Source organism: Vipera berus (genome assembly GCF_964194415.1).
Source record: "Vipera berus genome assembly, chromosome: Z".
NCBI lineage: Eukaryota > Metazoa > Chordata > Lepidosauria > Squamata > Viperidae > Vipera > Vipera berus.
The window spans coordinates 14289946-14305595 of record NC_138205.1 but is presented as its reverse complement, the minus strand read 5'-3'; positions in this window follow the sequence as shown (position 1 = coordinate 14305595).

The following is a 15650-nucleotide window of genomic DNA, read 5'->3' as shown; positions in this document are numbered from 1 at the left end:
AGGTGACAACAGAAGTAAGAAGATAATGTGCAAAAGATAATGTGAAATTTAAAGTCTGTGTCACCACCCCCCACCACCATCCCCACTTCTATGAAGCATATATATATATATATATATATATATATATATATATATATATATATATATATATATATATATATATATATATATATATATATTCCATTTACCGTATATCCCGCCCTTCTCCGAAGACTCAGGGCGGCTTACAAGCTTAGCAGTAGCCTTCATTCTATGTATATGCCTGCTTATTAGGGCTTTCACACCCCCCCAAGCGGCATTATTACAAAGTCAGCTTAATTGCCCCCAACAATCTGGGTCATATGGACAGTGGAATTTACTCCCATTCAAAAGGCAACTGGACTTTGTTTTTCCTTGAAGGCCTTTCGCTTCTCGTCCAAGAAGCTTCTGACTTCAGTCAGAACTGAAGAAGCTCCTTAGATGTCTATGGAGATCCTCGGTCATCCAGGTCATAGTAATAGCAAAGGTGCTTTTTCACGAGGCAACTTACCAACAAAGATGGGAAAGAAAACAACAACAACAACACTAAAACACATCGAGGAAGCCCTCAGAACGTGTGTGTAGTGTATGCTGTTAAAGCGTACACGGAATGTCAGCACAGCAGGGGGCTGGACAGCTCCAGGCTATAACCGCTTTTGGCGGGAAAGCCTGAATAGAGCAAGTCGTTGACAGCCCCAGGGCATGATCAGCTCTGGCGGGAAGCCAGGGTTTAAATCCATTGGCCACCTGCAGTGGCGGGAAGCCCAGGTTTGAATCTATTGGCTGCGATTCACCTGGGCAGGTATAAAGAGACGCCAGGTAACCCCTTTGCCTCAGCTTCATTCCTGATCAAATAAAGAAGTACTACCCAGCTCAAGTGTCCGTCTCTCTGTGCGACCACGCGACATTGCAGTGTGGCTATCCCAAGTGGGCCTTCATCAAATGCCAAAAAAAACCCACCCAGCAGGAGCTCCTCTGTGACAGACAAAGAAGAAAATAATAAAGCAACATTGTCATTCCATACGTTGCAGAAATATCAAAAAAGCTCAGGAAGGATTTTCAGTCAACACAACATACACGCACACTTCAAACCTACGAATACACTAAGGTAGGAGCTTGCCAACCCCAAGGATAAAACACCCAGACACAAACTGAGCAACGGGGTGTACGCAATGCAATGCAGTGAGCCGTGTGCAGATCTGTACATTGGGGAAACAAAACAACCACTTCATCAACACAGGAGAATAAAGCCACATCAGGACAACATTCAGCAGTCCCTCTGCATCCAGAAGACAAAGGCCACTCTTTTGTAGACAGCAAAGTCCACATTTTGGACCGAGAGGACCGCTGGTTTGAAAGAGGGTTCAAAGGGGACATCTATGTCAAAATTGAACAGCCCTCTCTCAACAGAGGAGGAGGGATACGACACCATCGATCTCCAGGCTACAACACCGTCCTTTCAGCAGTTACCAAGAGTCTGAATTTTGATCATCACATTACCATGAGGAAGCTGTAAGGGTTGTAAGTGTGAAAAACAGTCAGACGTCGCTTTTTTCAGCGCAGTTTGTAACTTTGAATGGTCATGAAATTAACGGTTGTGTTGTGGGTTCTGGAGAGCAGGAAGGATGCCGAGACGATGAGTACAGCATGGCAGATCTTTATTCAGTGGAAGTGACTGTACCGGGGAATAGGGGTTACCTGCCCTCCTTTCATACCTGGCCAGGTGAGCAGCCGGCCAATCGGTTTGAACCACTGTTTCCCGCTGAAACCTGGGTTCCCGCCAAAACAGTTATAGTTCAATGCCCCCTGGTGGTGACTGCTATGTAAGTGTGTATGTGTTCTCTTCACCTGGATACATAACAGGTTGTAAGTCAAGGACTATGGGCATGATGGTTTCTAAGAGCTATCTTAACTACTGTCCAGTTAAAAAAATTACAGCTGGTAACGTTAATGGGTTGGACTCATTGGTAGGCAAGAAAATAATATTTTAAAGTTATATTCTAGAAGGTGACAAGTGAGTTCAGGGGGAAGGTAAAGGTAAAGGTTCCCCTGCACATGTGTGCTAGTCGTTTCCGACTCTAGGGGCCGGTGCTCATCTCTGTTTCAAAGCCGAAGAGCCAGCGCTTGTCCGAGGACGTCTCCATGGTCACGTGGCCGGCATGACTAGACGCCAAAGGCGCACGGAACGCTGTTACCTTCCCACCGTAGTGGTCCCTATTTTTCTACTTGCATTTTTACGTGCTTTCGAACTGCTAGGTTGGCAGAAGCCCATTATACAGATCAAGTCACAGAATAACAGAGTTGGAAGGGACCTTGGAGATCTTCTAGTCAAACCCCTGTTCAAGCAGAAGACCTTATACCATTCTGGACAACTCCCTGTCCAATCTCTTCCTGACAACCTCCAGTGTTGGAGCAACCACAACGTCTGAAGGCAAGCTGTTCCACTGGCTGATTGTTTTTGCCTCAGGCAATTTATGAGCTTCAATAGGAGGGAGGCATCTTAATATTTGTTATTTACAAAGCAGATTATCAAATCTAGCCAGTAAACACTTATAAAATTATTTTCATTTTGCAGACGGCCAATTCCAGTTTTCAATTGGTTTAGATTTACATCCAGATTCTGATTAAGCTCCTGTCAACACTTTCAACCCAAACCATGATGGTTTGACCTTGGGGAATATATATATAATATTATATATCTATATCTATATCTATATGTTTGTATGTGGATCTTTGGTCATTCGGGTGGGAATAGCACAGTGTGTTTGGTTGATCTAGTAGCAACAAATCCCACTTCCCACCCCCAGTCCACCTCTGCCCTTCCCACCTGCCCTTAGATTTTGATCTTTATTTATGTTTTAATGCATACAATATGCATGGACATGTTTTAATGACTGTAAGCTGCCCAGAGGTAGCCTATGGGAAGATGGGCGGCCAATAAATGTTATAAAAAATAAATAGATACCATCACCACCAGGTGTTTAAAATGTGGGATAGACAGTATCACCACCAGATGGATTCGTAAGTGACTGACCAACCACACTCAATGTGTAGTCCTCAATGAAAAATACATTTACATGGAAGGAAGCATGCAGTGGGGGACCACAATGCTCAGTTCTCTTCAACATCTTCGTAAACAATTTCGAGGAGGGGATAGAAGGGGAACTTGCAGATGACACCAGGCTGGTGGGAATAGCCAAAACTTTAGGAGGTAGGCTCAAGATCCAGAAGGATCGTGGCAAACGTGAACACTGGGTGCTGTCTAACCAAATGCAACTCAGTGGTGAGAAATAAGGTTTTACGCTTAGACAAGAAAAAACAAATGCACTGGTGTAGAATAACAGGTGGTGCCTGGCTCAACTGTGAGAGAAATCTGGGAATCCTAGTGGACAACCACTTAAATGTGAGCCAGCAGCATGCAAAAGCCAATGCAATCCTAGGCTGCATCAACAGAAGCATAATATCAAAGTTATGTGAAGTGTTGGTAGTGCTTTATACTGCTTTGGCAAGACCACACTTGGAATATAGTACTGTGTTCTGTTTTGGGACTTGGAATATATTACTGTGTTCCATTTTGGGCAAGATGATACTGAAAATATATTGAGACTCTAGAAAGGCTACAGAGAAGAGCAACAAAGATATTTAAGGGGTTGGAGGATAAAACATATGATTGCAGGAACTGGGTATGTCTAGACCAGCGTAACAGAGTGAGCGCCTGTTACTCATTCCAGCTTCTGCCAACCTAGCAGTTCAAAAGCACGTAAAAATGCAAGTAGAAAAATAGGGACCACTGCGGTGGGAAGGTAACAGCGTTCCGTGTGCCTTTGGCATCTAGTCATGCCGGCCACATGACCACGGAGACATCCTCGGACAAACGCTGGCTCTTCAGTTTTGAAACAGAGATGAGCGCCGGCCCCTAGAGTCGGAAACGACTAGCACGCATGTGCGGGGGAACCTTTACCTTTACCTTTTTTTTTAGACCAGGGGTAGGCAACCTTGGCTCTTTTATGACTCGTGGACTTCAACTCCCAGAATTCCTGAGCCAGCGTGGCTAAGCATGGAAGCCTCTCCCTTTCCCCTCAGCATGGCTGGCTCAGGAATTCTGGGAGTTGAAGTCCACGAGTCATAAAAGAGCCAAGGTTGCCCACTCCTGGTCTAGTCTAACAAAGAGAAAGACTAGGGGCGATATGATAGGTTCCTTTTCAGTGTCACCTCTTATATACCCCCATCCTCTGCTAGGGAGGTTAGGCAGGGTTTGTTCCATAATTAGATTACCTCAGCCTTGTAGTGCATCACATGTCATTATTACTTCATTTCACTGTTGCCTTATATTTCACCATGACATCATTTCACCATTACACTAGGTTCCTGTCACTCTGTTTCAAGATCCAGCAAGTGGTTTCCTTTACTACGTGCACAATTGTGCTTTATAGTTTAGGGAGGCAATGCGGTTGCCAATGAAGCAGTCCTGGTGGGAGGGTGCCTGCATCAGCCTGAGAGAAGCTGCCTGGTCCTAAACTGCCACTAGTCACTTGCTTTTACGTCTGCCACAACTGATGGCAACGCATGACACATTTTGCACACTTTGCAATCGTGATCAGGTGCAGATGGATTCGAGGGGAAAACACCACTGGACTGTTAAGGATGACTTCAGCCTGTCTCTTGCCTGGGCTGGGAATGAGATGGAGGCAAATTCACAGACACCTAGCAGGAAAATGGTGTCGCCGAAGTTTATGCTACAAAGCGATGGTTCTCAACCTTTTCTTCACCACGGACTCTCTTTAAATAATTTTTGTGGCCACGGACCCCCAAGACTTAACTCAAGTTTCAAATCAAAACATTGATTCAAGCCTTTGCAGACCCCTTGTGATGACATTGCGCCTCTCTCAGTGGTTCGCAGGTTGAGAACCACTGCTATGCAGTTAAAAATTTCCCTTCTGCTGTCATGTCTGACTTTGGTGTGTGTGTGTGTATATGTGCTCATCTCCGTTCCTTCGCTGAGGGAGTCAGCGTTCTCTGTGATCATGTGGCCAGCATGACTACAGGTAGTGCTTGACTTACAACATTTCATTTAGTGACCATTCAAAGTTACAACGTCACTGAAAAAAGTGACATATGACTGTTTTTCACACAACCACATCCTCATGGACACATGATCAAAATGCTTAGCAACTGACTCATATTTATGATAGTTGCAGTGTCCAGGAGTCACGAGATCCCCTTTTGCGACCTTCTGACAATGGGGAAGGAAGATTCACTTCACAGCCGTGTTGCTAATTTAACCAACTGCCGCGATTCACTTAACAACGGTGGCAAGTAAAGTTGTCAGATGGGGCCAAACTCACTTAATAAATGTTTCACTTAGCATTAGAAAATTTTGAATTCAATTGTGATCGTAAGTCGAAGACTACCTGAATACGCTGAGGCGCATGATGGGGTGACCTGCTACCTTCCCACAGAAATGGTACCTATTTATCTACTTGCATGTATGTGCTTTCAAACTGTTAGGTGGGCAGGAGCTGAGGCAGGTAGCAGGAGCTCACCCTGTCATGCCGTGCTTGGGTCTCAAACCCAGGCTATCAGTTTTCCAGCTGACAAAGTTCAGCATCTTTAACCACTAACCCATCGTACCCTGCGTTTATGTTATACTGAAGTGCAATAGGGAAAAGCTCACATTTTCAGCATGCCCGAGAATAAAATTTGAATTTCTCCTGGTGGTGCTTTTGAACATATTTCATTATTGGAAGTGGCAGAGCATTTCCTCTTGGTGCTTCTAATTTTTGTCGCCCTTGTTTCTTCCTTTCCAAGCCTCCTTGGCAGTCCTTATTTCCCCACCTGAAACCAGCCCCTGGATACAACTTCCCCAGGTTTATCATTTCCTTCTTTCATGGTTGTCTTCCCTTAGGAGTCCATGGAAGGGGGGCAAAGTGGGGACAGCTAGAAAGATGATGCTGCAATAAAAAGGCGGAACATTCACACCTCTCCCTTCACCACGCAAGATTTCAAGAGTAGCACGTTCCTAAGAAGTTCGCCAGAATTCCTCTTTTAAAGAAATGTCCTCTCTCTTTCATAAAATTAAATGAGAACTGAAAACAAAACAAAACAGGATTACTTTTCTGTCTCTCATGAGCTGAGGCCTCTGCTTCCCAAATCTTTAATCAGCAGGTAGCTCCACTCCATCCCTGCAGGAATTAATGATGTTTGCAACTAAAAACCTCCAGGCACCCTGGATTTTTCAGAGTGATTTGATGGATGGTTTATTTTGTTTTCCTCCCTATTTCCTCCCCCCCACTCCCCAGAACTTAATGATAAACATTTGCTGATAAAAATTGTTCTATTGTAAAGCAGCAGATTCAAACAGCAGGTAGCTTTTTGCAGATGTTCAGGCCATCTTTCCGTATTTATTCTCTTTTTTTTCTCCAGCTACCGGTGTCTAAATGTGGTGTCTTCGTAGATCAGGGGTCTTCAAACTTGGCCCTTTTATGACTTGTGGACTTCAACTCCCAGAATTCCTCAGCCAGCGTGCCTGGCTGAGGAATTCTGGGAGTTGAAGTCCACAAGTCATAAAAGGGAGACCCCTGTCGTAGATGGTTTTGTAGGCAGCTCTAAACAGAGCTATGTGGCAATGAAAATAGGTGATCTGAAAGTCACTGAAGGATAGCAAAAAGATGGGCAACTCTTAGGCTTCAACTAACGGCCAATTTTCCTTCCTTCCTTCCTTCCTTCCTTCCTTCCTTCCTTCCTTCCTTCCTTCCTTCCTTCCTTCCTTCCTTCCTTCCTTCCTTCCTTCCCATCTGTGGGGTCTGCAAGAGCTATATACATGGTAGACTTATAATGACCATAAGAACCAGCCTAGGGCCACTGATTCGGAATTATAAGGATGGTTGTCCACATCTGGAGAATGCTTGGTTGGGTAAATCTAGTTGATTCAGTAGAAAAGTAGTGAAAGAATTGCATTATTTGCTTATTTTGGACACTGTTTTTTCTCAGCAACACTATTATAAGGAAGATATATTCTAACTATTGCATATTTATTCCTGTTTTATAATGCCTAAGTGGATTAAAAAGTAGATGTTCTGTGATTATTAGAACAATTAGTTCCTCCTTAGTTTTCTTCAGACGCAAACAAGAATCTTCCCATTTATTTATTCAATTCCTAATCTTCTCTGTGTTGCCAAAGTTAAACCACCTGTGGCTGTTTACAGTGCAAATGAACATTCAGCTACCATAACTTGAGTTTAAATATTGTCTGTTCCAGAGGAAAGCTTGCCAAATCTTTGGCTAGTGGAACAAATCCGAAATTAAGCTAAGCAAATCTTGACTCTCTGCATTAAGAGTCCAACCCAAGTTAATTTATTTCACTTTTCTTCCTTTTTGCTGTTTTGTTGCATCAGCAAGGGTACTGACCAATCCAATTACAACCTTTTTGATTTAAAAGTTGCATTTGCAAGTCAGGGTTGTTAAGCTTAGCCACTTCAGCATTTAGATTGTGTTTTGAGACTCAGCATGTTTGAGAACCTAGCTTGTCAAGGAGTCCGTGAAAAACTGAAAACTTCAGGAAGCAGACAATCTGTTGTGCAAATACAGCTGTTGGACTACTAGAATGGCTTATCTTAGCAAATCTATTTTTATTTCCTGGGCCTGTGACAGTGGCTTTCTCTGGATCTCAGACTGATTTATGTAACTTTCTTTGGCTGTTTGCCATAGTGGCAAACACTTGCCAGCTCCAATCCTTGAGGGCCACAAACAAGGACAATCTTCATTGTGTGACAGACCTTGCTGTCAGCAAAGCAATGGCGATTGATTGCTCATGATAAAAAGATGTCAGATATTGAATTTACGGTATATAATTTATATGCTCCACCTATGACACAACTGAGCCCGAAGTTTCTGTTGCTCAGCGAGAGTTGTCAAGAGAATTTTGCCCCATTTTATGACCTTTCTTGCTACAGTTGTTAAGCCAATCGCTGCAGTTGTTAAGTCAGTAACACGGTTGTTAAGTGAAGCTGGTTTCCCCATTGGCTTTGCTCGTCAGAAGGTCGCAAAAGGGGATTGCATGACCCCAGGACACTGCAACCGTCATAAATATGAGTCAGTTGCCAAGTGGCTGAATTTTGATCATGTGACCACAGGGATGCTGTGAATGGTTGCAAGTGTGAAAAACGGTCATAAGCCCTTTTTCAGTGCCATTACAACTTCGAATGGTCACTAAATGAACTATTGTAAATCAAAGACTACACACAGACACACACACACACACACACACACACGTATATATATTGCAGTCCACCTATGATGGCAATTGGGACAGAATTTCAAATGTAAGTTATGATGGTCACAAATTTATATTTATATTTATATTTATTTGATTTATATACCACCCTTCTCCCGAAGGACTCAGGGCGGTGTATATTTGATGCATCCACGTGACTGGATCCAGTTTTACAACCGTTTTTATGGTGATGGATAAGCAAATCACATGGATGTGTAAGTCGGACCCTGTTCTTCCGAATGGGCATTTTTGCCAGAAAGCAGCAAAAGAAGTTGCAAACCGTGAGCATGCGACCACAGGTAATTGTGGTAATTGTGAGCCGGATGCCAAGTGCCTGAAATGTGGTCATGGTGAATATGGCTGGGTTGTGATATTTTATGACATCTGGAAATGTTTTATGAGTCATGAGGCACCCTTTTCAAGGCAGCGGCAACTCTCAAGTGGTCATTAAACTGCTGGTCGTAAGTCAAGGACTCCCTGTAAAGGCTTTAAATAAATAATATTTGTATCTTTGTGTTGCTCCTCCGTTTTTGTATCTTTTTTAACATTGTAGGCTGCCCAGAGTTGTCCTGTGGTAAGGTGGGCAGCCAATAAATGCAATAATGTAATAAATACATGATAAATAAATAAGTGTGCTCCAGTTTAGGAAGACGACAGCAAAAAGGTGGAAATCAAGGCTAACTGGGAATTGGGGGTATCAGGGAATGCCCCTTCAAACCCTAACCTATTACTAATCCCTTGACATAACTCTGGTATAATAGCTGGTACCGCATAATGTATTTTTCACATTTTTCACAACTGCCTTTGGATGCTGCTGGTTTAAGGGGGAGCACAGGTACTCCTCAATTTCTGACCACCGTTGAGACCAAAATTTCTGTTGCTAAGCGAGACGGTTGTTACGTGAGCTTTGCCTCCTTTTGCGATCTTTCTTGCCAGAGTTGTTAAGCGGGTCACTGCAATTGTTAAGCTCGTAACATGGTTGTTCGCTGAACCTGGCTTCCCCGCTGGCTTTGTTTTGTCAGAAGGTTGCGATAGGTTCTCACATGGGGACACTGATCATGTGACCATGGGGGTGCTGCCACAGTCATAAGTGTGAAGAACAATCTTCTTTTTCAATGTCGTCGTAACTTCAAACGGTCACTAAGTGAACTGTTGCCATTTCAGGATGACCTGTACACCACTTTGATCGAAGGGCAGCTTTCAGCTTATCTCCTTCCTGGATAGGAACAAGCTGATGGCCACATCATGGATACTTGACAGAAAAAAAAATAACATTTCCCGGTTCAGTGCAAGTGAGAACATAGCTTCAGTTTAATCGCTTTAATTAGGAGACTGATGAGTAATATGATTCGATTTCGGAAGAGGCTGTGTTACCTAACCTGGAAGTTTGCTTTCCGTGGAATATGTGGAAAGACATTGCAGAGAGGGCACCTTCTTTGTAAGATGCCAGAGTGAATTGAGGCACATAAAACTAGTTCCAGCATCTACATCTTAGCACTAAAAACTGGTCCCTGTAATTATCATTGATCATAGGTCTGGCTGTTTGCCAAGCACTTCACCACCATTTCACATCAGAAGCAAGCTGCTCTCCCACCCATGATTGTTGTGCGAGAAACAAAGGCAGGAGTTGAAGGTTTCTTCTCATAAATTCCAAGAAATTAAAGAAGAGTAGTAGTCACTACGCTTTGTGGTGGATGCCCTGAGGTTTCTCTGTTCCATTCTTTATTTAAATAAACAATATTAGAATTTCTGTTGATTCTCAAATGCTCAAAAAAGCAAGGGAAGGAGGCTGCACCTGAAATTAAGTGAAGCCCTTTAAATTTCTGGGGAATCCAGAAAATCCCAAACTAGGCCCTCAATTAACAGGGGTTGAACTGATAGGAAATTCAAGGAATTATGCCAGAATATAATAATAATAATAATAATAATAATAATAATAATAATAATAATAATAATAATAATAATAATAATAATAATAATAAGAAGAAGAAGAAGAAGAAGAAGAAGAAGAAGAAGTTGGAAGGGACCTTGGAGGTCATCTAGTCCAACCCTCTGCTCAGGCAGGAAACCCTATACCATTTCAGGCCAATGGCTGTCCAATCTCCTCTTAAAAACGTCCAGTGTTGGAGCATTCACCAATTCTGGAGGCAGGTTGTTCCACTGGTTAATTGTTCTATCAGGAAGTTTCTCCTTAGTTCTAGGTTGCTTCTCTCCTTGACTAGTTTCCATCCGTTGCTTCTTGTTCTGCTTTTGGGCGCTTTGGAGAATAGCTTGCCTCCCTCTTCTTTCTGGCAGCCCCTGAGATATTGGAACACTGCTATCATGTCACCCCTCACCCTTCTCTTCATTAAACTAGACATACCCAATTCCAGCAACCGTTCCCTATATGTTTTAGCCTCCAGTCCCCCAATCATCTATACAATTATAGTTGTATTATAAGCAATATTTGGCTGTGCAAACTTCCCTGGACTGCACTCTTATTAAATATACATAGTCCTCAAATTATTACTGTAGTTGAGCTTGCTATTTCCTTTGTAAGTCATAAAGCAGGTCATCATGTGCCTGTGCCTGATGTTATGACCTTTTTTGTGGCAGTCGCTAAGTGAACATGGCAGTTTTAAAGCGAACACTGTGGTCGTTAAGCAAATGCCACGGTCATTAACTGAACCCATTAATCACTTTGGAGCATTTTTGGCCAGAAACTGAAGTAAACTAGGAAACCAGAAAAAGTGTACACTTTTCTAGGAAAAATGTAAATTGCTGTCACATAACCACGGGGCATTGCAAAAATCCGTAAATGCAGGCTGGTTGCTGAGAGCCAAAAATGCAATCATGAAGGCAGCAAATATTGGAACTTCAAATCCGGGCCTTAAGTTCCTTTTTCAGGTTCTGTCATAACTTTGAACAATTGCTAAGTGACCGGTTTTAAGTTGAGGACTGCCTTTAATCGGAAGAAGAGGAGCATTTGGATTTTGTCCCTCAAATGCTTCCTTGGAAGTTGCGTCCTGGAAATCTGATCAGCCTGTTTGGCCACCTTTCTGCTTTCTGTAACCGCTTAACCTGGGGAAAAGGCTGGGGAATTCTGGGAGTTGAAGTCCGCTCATCTTCAAGGTGCCAAGGTAGAGCAACACTGGCTTAAGAACCTGTTCCACTGATCACGAGTGTCAAATTCCTGAATATCAAAGAAAAGAAAGGGCACGATGGCCCAGCGTGACACTGAGCTTGTCAGCTGGAAAGCTAACAGTCTGGGTTTGAGACTTGAGCACTGCTTGATGGGGTGAGCCCCCATTACTTGCCTCAGCTCCTGCCCTCCTAAGCAATTTGAAAGCAAGCAAATGTGAATAGATAAATAGGTACCACTTTGGTGGGAAAGTAACAGTGTTCTGTGTGCCTCGGTGAATAACCATGCCGGCCCCATGAGCATGGTAACGTCTTCAGACAATGTTGGCTCCCTTGTTTAAAAAAAACAGAGATGAGCACAGCCCGCTGGAGTTAGACATGACTGGAAAGGGGACACCTTTCAAGCTGACTGACTTGAAATTCTCCCCCGCTATCTGTGATTGGATTCAAGACTTTCTTAGGGATCGGGTACAAACAGTGAGGGTCGGGTCTGCTTTGTCCACCCCCCTGAAGCTGTGCACCGGCACGCCACAGGGCTGTGTGCTTAGCCCCTACCTGTACTCTTTATACACTTATGATTGTGTATCATCTGACCCATCCACTGCGATAATCAAGTTCGCAGATGATACAACTGTGGTGGGTCTTATTACAGGTGGGGATGAGACAGCATATAGGGCGGAGGTACAAAAACTATAACCATATGGTGTAGGAACAACAACTTGCACCTAAACATCGGCAAGATGAAAGAGATGGTGTTAGACTTCCGGAGAAAAAAGGAGGAACCTGCCCCACTTTACATCGGGGAGGACTGTGTAGAGAGAGTTTCCTCCTTTAAATTTCTGGGAGTCTACCTCTGTGAAGATCTGACCTGGAAAGTTAACACAACTCAGGTGGCTAGAAAGGCCCAACAGAGGCTTCACTTTCTTAGGGTCTTGCGGAAGAACAGGGTAGAACAACAGCTAATGACCCTCTTTTACCGGTCTACCATAGAGAGCGTCCTCTCGTATGGTATTGTGGTTTGGTATGCTGGTCTGACAGCCGCGGATAGGAAAGTATTACAGAGGGTAGTGAGCACAGCACAAGACATTGTGGGCTGTTCCCTGACACCACTGGATGACATCGCCAGGGCTCGTTGCCTTGGAAGAGTGAGGAAGATTCTCAGGGATGACTCACACCCTGGACGGTATCTCTTTACTCTCCTACCATCCGGTAGGAGATATAGGAATATAGCCAGCCGTACCAACAGGCTGAAAAATAGCTTTTATCCGTGGGCTGTTAGGCTTTTAAATGCAGAATTGACTTGGGAGGCCGGTGTGTGGTGTAGTTGGTTCACATAGTGTGGTGGGATGGAGGGTTTGTTGTCACTGTGTGTTGGGGGGAGAGAGCACAGGGGGAGGCTCAGCTAATCTCAATGTACACATGTTGTACTTTGACAATAAAGGTTTATTTTGTTTATTTATTTATTTATCTTTATCAAATATGATTGGGGACTGGAGGCTAAAACATATAAGGAACGGCTGCTGGAATTGGGTATGTCTAGTTTAATGAAGAAGGGACGCGGTGGCTCAGTGGGTTAGGACGCTGAGCTTGTCGATCAGAAGGTCGGCAGTTTGGCGGGTCGAATCCCGAGTGCCGCGTAGCAGAGTGAGCGCGCCTGTTACTCGTCCCAGCTTCTGCCAACCTAGCAGTTCGAAAGCACGTAAAAAGGCAAGTAGAAAAATAGGGACCACTCTGGTGGGAAGGTAACAGCGTTCCGTGCGCCTTTGGCATCTAGTCATGCCGGTCACATGACCACGGAGACGTCCTTGGACAAGCGCTGGCTCTTCAGCTTTGAAACGGAGATGAGCACCGGCCCCTAGAGTCAGAAACGACTAGCATGCATGTGCGGGGGAACCTTTACCTTTACCTTTAGTTTAATGAAGAGAAGGGCGAGGGGTGACATGACAGCAGTCTTCCAATATCTCAGGGACTGCCCCAAAGAAGAGGGAGTCAAGCTATTCTCCAAAGCGCCTGAAGACAGGACAAGAAGCAAAGGATGGAAACTAGTCAAGGAGAGAAGCAACCTAGAACTAAGGAGAAATTTTCGGACAGTTAGAATAATAATAATAATAATAATAATAATAATAATAATAATAATAATAATAATAATAATAATAATAATAATAATAATAATAATAATAATAATAATAATAATAATAATAATAATTATTTAATTTCTATACCGCCCTGCTCCCGAAGGACTCAGGGCGGTGTACAGGGCAATATAATAAAATACAACATACAAAAATTAAAAAATATTAAATATTACAGCCCAATTCAATACAATTAATACAATAACATTAAAATACCCCTAAACCCATCAGACCAGGCCGGCTTGTTCAAATAAATATATTTTTAGGTCACGTCGGAAGGAGCGAAGGTTGGGAGCCATCCGGAGCTCCACCGGTAAACGGTTCCACAGGTCTGGCGCGCCCACAGAGAACGCCCTCCCCCTGGGGGCCGCCAGTCGACACTCTTTGACCGACGGCACCCTAAGGAGGCCCTCTCTGTGGGAGCGCACTGGACGAAGGGAAGTTGATGCCGGCAGCAGATGCTCCCGCAAGTAACCCGGACCCATGCCATTTACGGCTTTATAGGTCGTAACCAGCACCTTGAATCTTACCCGGAGGACAACTGGAAGCCAATGCAGCTCGCGGAGTAGAGGTGTTACATGGGAGTATCGGGAAGCCCCCACCACCACTCGCGCGGCTGCATTCTGCACCAGCTGGAGCCTCCGAGTAGTCCTCAAGGGCAGCCCCATGTAGAGAGCGTTGCAGTAGTCCAAACGGGAGGTCACGAGTGCATGAGTGACTGTGCGCAAGGCATCCCGGTCTAATTAACCAGTGGAACAACCTGCCTACAGAAGCTGTGAATGCTCCAACATTGGAAGTTTTTAAGAAGAGACTGGACAGCCATTTGTCCGAAATGGTATAGGATTTCCTGCCTGAGCAGGGGGTTGGACTAGATGACCTTCAAGGTCCCTTCCAACTTTATTATTATTATTATCAAAGAAAAATAAAACAAGAATAGCACCCCTACCCTTGGCTTTTAAGTAGAAATAAAGATCAGGGAAGAAAAAGGAATGACAGGAGATATTTACACCCTCTCCTTAGTTCCTTGATCAGCAAATACTGGAATTGTCCAAGCAGAAACTCTGCAAATGTGTCAGTTCCACAGCTTCCAGCATTCCCTGCTAGCCTCGACTTAACAACCACAACTGAGCCCAGAACTTACATTACTAGCTGAGAAATTTGTTCAGCAACATTTGCTCCATTTTATGACTTTCCTTGCCACCTTTGTTAAGTGAATCCCTGCAGTTGTTAAATTAGTAACACGGATGTTAGGTGAATCTGGCTTCCTCATTGACTTTGTTTGTCAGAAGGTCGCAAAAGGTGATCTCATGACCCTGGGTCACTGCAATCGTCATAAATATGAACCAGTTGTCAAACATCCAAATGTAAATCACATGACTGCAGAGATACTGCAACGGTCATAAGTGTGAAAAATGGTCATCAGTCACTTTTTGCATTGCCGCTGTAACTTTGAATGGTCACTGAATGAACTGTTGTAATTGAACAGAACAGAACAGAACAGAACAGAATAGAATAGAATAATAACTTTATTGTCACTTTGAATGTACACTAATCGGCATATATTAAAATGAAATTTCATTGCATTCAGCTCTCAAAGGTCACCACCTCCGATATACACTACATAAATATGACAAAAATAAATAAATACAGAATTATGCATATACCCACATATATTATATGATACAGAGAGATAACACAGTCTAGTTCAGGTTATGTATACATGTACATGGCGAGAAAAACAAATCTTGCGAGTTTACCAGACGGATGGCATAGGGAACAAAGCTATTACAGAATCGGGTAGTCCTGCTATAAATACTTCGAAACCTCCTCCCAGAGGGGAGCAACAGAAACAGACCGTAAAGTGGATGTGTGGGGTCTCTAACAATGCTTTGAGCTCTAAGCACATATAAGCGCTTCTAAGCAGCATCCTGAATACCAGGGAGACAGCTTCCTATGATCTTCTTGGCTGTCCTTAAGTCTTAAGTTGAGAACTACCTGTATTTAGGGTCCTTAGATGGGTGAAGTCCCTTCCAACTGTTACAGGTAATCCTCGACTTATGACCACAACTAAACCCCAAATTTCTGTTGTTAAGTGAGACATTTGTTAG